This window comes from Tinamus guttatus, unplaced genomic scaffold (genome assembly GCF_059628265.1).
Source record: "Tinamus guttatus ecotype Peru unplaced genomic scaffold, ASM5962826v1 Tinamus_guttatus_pri_ptg001327l, whole genome shotgun sequence".
NCBI classification, from domain to species: Eukaryota; Metazoa; Chordata; class Aves; order Tinamiformes; family Tinamidae; genus Tinamus; species Tinamus guttatus.
The window spans coordinates 35,419-43,386 of record NW_028289861.1 but is presented as its reverse complement, the minus strand read 5'-3'; the positions used below and the strand labels follow the sequence as shown (position 1 = coordinate 43,386).

The 7,968-nt window shown below is 41.4% G+C and overlaps 1 long non-coding RNA gene across 1 annotated transcript; it reads right to left on the bottom strand.

Annotated features, from left to right (window-relative positions):
- Window positions 1-426: 426 nt before the first annotated feature.
- LOC148590457 (uncharacterized) lies at window positions 427-7,611 on the bottom strand. Its single transcript, XR_015914302.1, has 2 exons — window positions 7,406-7,611; window positions 427-504 (listed from the first exon to the last, which is right to left on the bottom strand). It is a non-coding gene; the product is annotated as an uncharacterized LOC148590457 (long non-coding RNA).
- Between the last annotated feature and the right edge of the window lie 357 nt (window positions 7,612-7,968).

Genomic DNA, 7,968 nt, shown 5'->3' with positions numbered 1-7,968 from the left:
CATAGCACCTTGATAGCACCCTGGACCTGGAGGTAGAGTAGGGAAATATCAGCCCCCAGCTCAGCTACTCCTGCTGTGAAGCCCCAAGACAGATGAAGATCCACCCTAATGAGTTACATGAAGCTGGACCACCTCAAGGATACAGCAGTAATCCTACTGTTGGATGCCTTTGTCCCTTCTGTTTCCCTCTCAGGACATGTCCTCCTGTTCACTGGGACATAGTCTGCAGCACTTTCCTGAGTAAACACAGGGAAAGTAAATAGAACATATCTTCCTGCACCTGCTCTGCGAGTGTAGGACTTGCTCCCAAGCATGTCCTCAAAAGCTAGTGCATGTACTGAGTTCATATTCTTTAGGTTTCCATCAGTGACAATAGTATTACCAGGTATTATCTGGTAATAGTAGTATTACCAGATCTTACTCACCTTTCAATTTCTTCTTTCTAAATTTTAATCCAAATAGAGGCATCCCAAAAGTTTCTTTTAGTCCAACTCTATGGAATTTCTGCAAGACAAGAGAGAAGGTTGTTCACAATGGGGATTTCTGCTCCTGCAGCATGACAAGATGTAACATAAACATGTAATTTCTGACCTTACAGTGGGAGATACTAGCTCCAAAGCAATATGATCAACAGCTGCAGTTCTTCCCACAGCAAGTTTTAAACAAAACTATCTCAAGTTTGCAAGTTGCACTCCTTCAGTGTAGGTTACTTTACATGGGATCTATTTGATCTATTCATCTCTTGACGCAGCAGAGAGAGGGGCCAATGAAGGAGAGGCGAAAAAGAATATTCCCTGCTACCTTGGCACTACAAAAAAAAAAAAAAAAAAAAAAAAAAAGGATGAAGGTACTCCCAGAGCTTGCATTTAAGACACAAAAGAAGCATGTGACTATTCCCAGCCCAACTAGTCTCCCTGAAGAGAAGGAAGCAAGGGGAAACACTGGCTTCCTGGGCATCTGCCTGCTCTCAACATGCGCTGGCTCACACTGCTGCCCATCTGTTGGGTATCCTCGGTGTTTGAGGCTAACTTGTACAGCTCTAAGTAAAAGTTCTCCACTATTGCCTGTAAAATTTCTGGCTCAGCAGCCTACAACTAGGCACCTGAAATGCTTTTAAGGCACTTAACACATTCTGATAGGCAGAGAGACGGAGCATTAGAAAAATCACATCAAGTCTGCTAGTGATCAAACTTCTGGTGTTCCCAGTATGGCACTGTTTATCTAAGGGACTTAATGGTCATGTTGGTGCTGACAGGCTGTGAAGATCCATGAAGAAGAAAAGGCTGTGTTCCCCCGAATGCCTGGCTGACCTGAAGCCTGAATCAACAGGAATGCTGTATTAATTGCTAAACAGACTAATGGAGCTAGTCAGAGAAGTTTGGGGAAATCACATTTTAACTAAGTTTTCTAGATGTCTGTAACTAATAGTCCATTATCGACGTCTGTAATAGAATTAAGTTGTTAAACTTTGACACTACTCAGGTTTCATGAAGAAAAATAAAAGTCATGAGTAAAGAACACCCACAATGAGGCCATGGCAACTTGCTAACATTCATACTGTCCCTCATAGAAAAAACACACCAACACCTTCTGTTTAATTTTAAAGTGACACTTTAAATAATATTCTATTTGTCCCTGAGCAAGGCTGACCAAGGAGAGGAGTAGAGCAGATGGTATACCATATTTCAGAAACACACAAATGTGAATACGGCCCCTGCCACTGCCTAGGTGCACTCCTGATTCACCATTGCTCAGTATTGGCTACAAGCTTGAGTCTCACAAACTTGAAGAAAAAGTCTACAATGATTGCACAGGTTGAAGTGTGCAGCTCTTCTCTGTCCCAGATGCTAAAACAGAGCTAACTCAATGAGCCTGAAATATTGCAAGCGGCAGCTGGTGATGTTCCAGCCAGCCTGCTGGCTGCCCTGGACCCCCAGCACCCCAGGCACAAGGTTCCCACCTGCACACCAGTCACATGCAGTTACCGCAGAGCTCAGGTACCCCTCTGTGCCCACTGTCCTTGAGAGAGATGCTTTGCTCGGTCACTCACATCAATCCAAGTGGTTCTGCTAACCAGAAGAAATGTTTGAGCAATACTACTCCCCAAAGTTTCCTCTGTCTATGGAGCTACTTAAAGTTGCCATACTCAATATCACAACCTAAAGCTTTCCCAATCCTGCTGTTCTTTTGAGATTAATATAAAATATCCCTAGCACTTCTACTTTCCATCCCTAACTGACCTTAGTGTATCATTTTCAACATATTTTTCTGTATCATTTAGGGTTCGTTAATCCTATGTCTTTTTAAAAATTCCTAATTAGGATTTAGCTCCTCACAAACAGGTCCCTACACACATAAACATGCTCCCTACACACCTAGAGCTAAAGACCTTGGACTCTTCCTAGAGCACCAAGAGCTGCAGATCTGATAATCACAGTCCACATGTAGCATAAGATTGCCAAGGGTTGGCCAGTCGTAATCATTTGATATAGGTACAGCACTGAACTCTGGATTTTGCTGTATTTGCCAAATGTTTTAGAAAGCCTATCTGCAACTACTAAATTTCTCCCAGCTGCCCACTTAATTGAAAGGCATATAATTTCAGTAGAGGCAAAAAAGGGTGTTTATTTTCATGGGAGAGAAGGGAGGTTATAAGCCTTCTCTCAGCAATAATAAAATCAAACAAACAACAGAGTTAAGATCAGCTTATCATAAACAAAAACATGAGACTTCCTTCAGCTCCAACACAGGGGTTTTGTTAATTACTGTGGGACATTAATCACTGGTTTCTGGCATGACAGTGGTGTGATAAAAAAACAGCAACAATACACTATTTTGTCATCGGGCATCTTTAATTCCTTCAGCTTCTCAGTGCATTTGGTGAGAACTGCATTCACTGAATATCTTTGCTCAGCAGCAAATTCAGATTACCTTTAAGGGCAGCTTGATTAAGCACAAATATTCCTACAGGCTCATCATTCCAATGAAAATTTGTATTTTAGGGCAGACTTTACTGTGATAACTTTACCCATTTGTACCGGTACCTTTCCAAATACGTTACTTCCATCACACAGATTTATCACAGCTGCTTGCTTAGCTGAAGCCCACAAGTTACAAATCTTTCCAAAGCTTTATACCTGATCCTCTAAGCATTTGGATCCGAAAGACCTTATTCTTTAAGTAAAATTCAGTTCCTGCCTTGCCAAAACCACAATGTCATTTGAGAATGTGTCAGTATTCAATAGGTGCACCCATAATGACACTAAAAGCTTGACACACCCCTAACCCGCTTAACATGTACATGTTATTTTGATAATATTACAAATATCTTTCATTTTCCGATTTGTTTTCCACCCACGTTTCTCATTCTCAGTTTTTTCACAGTCCATAGCTTCTTTGTGTGCCTTGTACTAATAGCACAGTTTCTGGCAATACACCGGAATACTTTTATGTTCTTGTTTTCAGCCTGAGCGTTTGTTGTCTTTCTGCTGCAAGTATGAAGGCAAACATAAGCAGATGGTGGTGGAGTTATCCTCCTGTCGATGTGCGGCACTTCATACCCGTGCTAGCTGTCACTTTGACTGCTTTGATCACCACAGGTTGCTTTGGACGTTGCATTTCACCTGTTCCTCAAGTGCCAGGTACAGTTCTCATTTGTGCTAGGATTCATAATTTCTACAGCAAGATGCGGTCCTCTTGGCTGATGTTAGCTCTGCCTGCCTGATCTTTTTTGCTTATTTTTGTTCGTTTTTTTTTTTTTTCTTGGCACATTTAGGGCTCTCAGTTGTACCTTACACTCTCCTCCAGGCTTTTGTTCTGTATTCCAGTTGTGATCAAAATCCACATCCCTCTTTACTCTTGTCTTATGTCTTGCTTTATTTTTTAAGTGAGAGGTTCATCTTGCCATCCAAAATTGCAACACTGGATCTTCAGCCTCATATCAGTCACATACACTGCTATGGTTTTAATTTCCCTTTGCACTTTCTGGAAGAATGATGTTTCTCATACACTGATGTTTTCATGTGGTGTGAAGTACTTCTCAAATTTTGGTATGAGATTTTCACAACCTCCTATTTCTAAATTAACTGAAAACCATAAACCATATGAAAATTTCCTATAGTCAAAGCACAGACACCTTTGCATTTGCCTTCATTTTCCCAGGCACCAGTGATTTTCAGATGCAAAGTGCAGCACTGTTTAAACCTCCTCAAGTTGTCTTCCATACTGTATGTCAGCTCAGCTGGAGTTTTTTGCTGCTCCCTTTTCCACTTGACTATTTTGTTTCATTTCTTTTTCCTCCTGGTACCCTGTGCTGTTCAGTAATCAACTGAGGCCCACAGGATTCAAGAGAGGAGATCTCTATTAGCCATGCAGTTCCAACTCCTCTGCTTAACAGGACATGTGTTACTTCCTCATCTTTCCAGAGCCTATAGCAAAAATCATTTAAAGACCAAATTCCCAGTTACTCATTTATGGGGAGTCAGGGGTATAAATTATGAATACATTTCCTCTGCTCACTGTGAAAGTCTTTCGTATATACAGTGCTCTACAAACAGCCTAGCTAGGGCCAATGCTTCTGCAAAGACAATCTACCTCCTCCGTGGCTCCGTGGATATTTTTTAATATCCACGAGAGAAGGGGTCTTGAATGGGGAGGGGATGCTTTTCCAAATTCAAGCTCAGCTTTATTTAAGGCCTGAGAGACAAAAGCCAAGGTCTAGATTGACCAACCGGGAGCAAAGGCAGTCTCCTGCAGCCTGGAGACAGAAGGAAACGCTCCTTGACCCTTCTACAATAAGTAGAAAAATCAGAAAAGACGCCAACTTGATGAACAGAAAGCAGATGTTCCGAGTGGAAAATATGTTTAGTTTCTTGGCCCAGTTTCTCTGGGTGTAGCTACATGATATATCAGATTCAATAAAAAATATGAATTAAAGAACACTTGGTGCTTCTGCTCCCACTACCTTATTCCTAGGCTCTGTGAAATGAATCATGTTAAATATAATCATTTTTAGAAAGGTTATTTTTAATGCAGATCCTGGGGTGTAGTCCAGTACAGACCAAAATTCCTGTCCAAACAGTGGTTTTAGCAAATCTGATGGGGCAGTGATTGCAATGTGATGGTGGAAAAAGGCACCCAGAGTCCAGGGAAGGTAGGAAGGAAAATAAGATTTCTCCAGTCAGTTTTACCTCCAAAAACGAGGTGATATATATGCATCCTTATTATGCAAAAGACTGGTCTATCCGAAAATTCAGAACATGTGCCATGCTTTTACTCAATGGCTCTCTACAGCTCTCTATGTTAAATCAGCTTCCACAGGTGAGCAAGATTTGTAAGGAAATGTTTTCATCTTTATTCAGCTGATGTGGCAACCACAAATATTTACAAGTCGTAGAAGTTGTTTCTGTTTTTTTTTTTTTTTTTTTTTAGTACTAAATACTCCATCAGAGTTGAGCATATGAGAAAGTAGAATCCCAAGCACAGGACATCATGACAGAAAATGTTCAAGACTGCCTGTGTTGACTATGTATCATGAGATGAACCAAGTCTAAGTCTAAGACTTTGAATGCATATCACTTTAAAGTGGATTTGGAAAGACAGTTGGGAAAATATGTAAGGGTTTAAATAAGTTAGGTAAGTCTCCTAGATCCCTATTTTTTCCTTGCTTTTGTTTTGTACCAATGTCAAGTGCTAAAAAGGAAGAGTCACATTCACTCACAGGTATCACACAGAAAGGCACCACAGTTGGTGCAACACCTCCTACTGCACTGCCAAAAGCAGAGTATAGCCTGGCACACCTTGGCACGGATTGACCTTGTAAAAAGTTTGTAAAGGGCTCCATATAAAGTGCTGAAGCATTAACAGTTTCAGTCAAATTGTGGTTCCAAAGAGCAAGCTTCACTTTCCTCTATTTAAAGCAACCATTAGAATATTAGCCATTCAAAATAATTAGTATCAGTCATCTTTAACATTATTATATATTAGCAATTATATTTTTCTGCCCCTCTGTCCATCCTCCCATGTTTGAACACATCAAAAGAAAAACAGGGAACAGCACAGGTTGCACCTCTCTACTTTGCAAATGGAAAACATAGGAAACAAATGGCAGAACAGGCAACTGAGACTTGTGTTTTTAATCTCAGAATAATGCTCTTATTTTGGGGGAACAGTTGGTTTTGCTTGGATTCAACTTGAAATAAGTTTAACAAACAGTAAAGGACTTATCTAGTAGTCAGGATTCACAACAGAAGTGAGGATTTAAATCCGCTTGCTCTCTGCAAAGAGTTTGAAAGTTTGCCTAAAACTTTCCCCAGCCGAACAGGTATCCTGGCTGAAGGGAACCTGCCCTTCACTATTTTCTGGTACTGTTCCAAGCTATATGTGCAGAAACTCACGAAATTATCCACAGAAGAAACTGCTCCTACTCCTTACACTCTACTGTGCCAATACAATTAGCTGTAATTGTGGGGAAACAGACTCAATCTGTTATCATATCTGCCACGTTTTAAAGTAATGATGCGACATCCTCCATCTGTCTTCATTAAAACCCTCTTTAAATTGACACCAGAATGGCTGTCAAAATTTGCATTCAGCTCCTTTGGGTACGTTAGTTGTAATGCTCAGGTTACTGATCAACAACAGAGAAAGAGAGTATGCACAGGGAGAAACACAAACTGCAGCCTGCTCCCTCCAAAACTGTTCAAACAATAGCTGTTTCCTCATACAGCTGCTGGCTAAAATCATGCACAACTCAGTTCACCCATAAGTCTATCAGCACGGGCATATAAAGAAAAACTCAATACGAAGCACTTTGATTAGGCATTACAAAAATCTCAGATCAGAAAATGAAAGTTTTCTGCCTCAGAAGTTGACAGAGAAAAGGAACTAGTCGGAGGAAAGTATTCAATCTTACCCTTGAAGGCTTCTAAAAGTTGCAGCGACAAAGTTCCTGCCCTCCATAGCACTTCGGTATACTCCTCTCTTCTCATTTACACACCGCTTTATCCCCTCCCAAGATCAACAGCTTCGCGCACAGCCATGGAGAGACAACATTCATCTACGAAACCAAAGCTTCTTTATGGGGTGAAACAGGCATTGTATCCCTGTAAATTCACTGCCATTCCTGCCTGCCATGCAATGTCCCAGTAACTAAACTTACTCTAAGTTCCCTACTTCTTCAGTCACCAGGCTTGGCTCCTTGCCAAATTCTTTTCTCTCTCTCTCTCTTTTTTTTTTTTTTTTTTTTTTTAACTTCTGTTTCCTGTTGATATGGAGAGTGTAGTAGCTCCCTTAAAATAAAATGCCCAGGACAACAAGCTGTGAAAAACCAAAGCAGAAGAGCAAAGCACCTCCGGCTGTAATAACCCCTTTAATTCCAGAGACAACTGTTGCTCTCTTTACCTACCTCCTGCTGATGCAGAAGCTTTCAAAAGGAAACCAAGAGAGTTAAAGAGTCCAACATATCAAATTGCTTTGAAAAAGGATGAACTTGGTAAGGGATCCATTTCCCAGAAATAGCCCCACTCTCTGCCTGTACTCCCAAAGTTAGCCAGGATTCTTTAAGCACATAGAGAATATCCTACAAGCTGATCTCAAGGCTCCACCTAGTCCATTTTCTGACAGTTGCGAGGAGCAAACGCTGAGACAAAACCCTCAGTTGCATAACTCAACCACAGAGCTTCCTCTAGTCAGTCAACAGACAGCTTACGCGCCAAAATGTAAGGGTTTAACTCATCCCTTACACAGTGACCTCCCCTATGCCTCTCTGACACCCGCATAGTCTCACGGGCAGTGCCAAGCTGCCAAGGTGATCCTCCTTGCCTACTGCTCTCAGAGTAATCCCAAGTCTCTGCACCTTCCCACTCGCTTCGGCAGACCACACTCAAACCTTCTTTCAAATATGAGGATCCCTCACACCGCAGTGCCCCCCGTGTGCCCGTCTCCCAGTGTTTTACCTCCTAGATACTC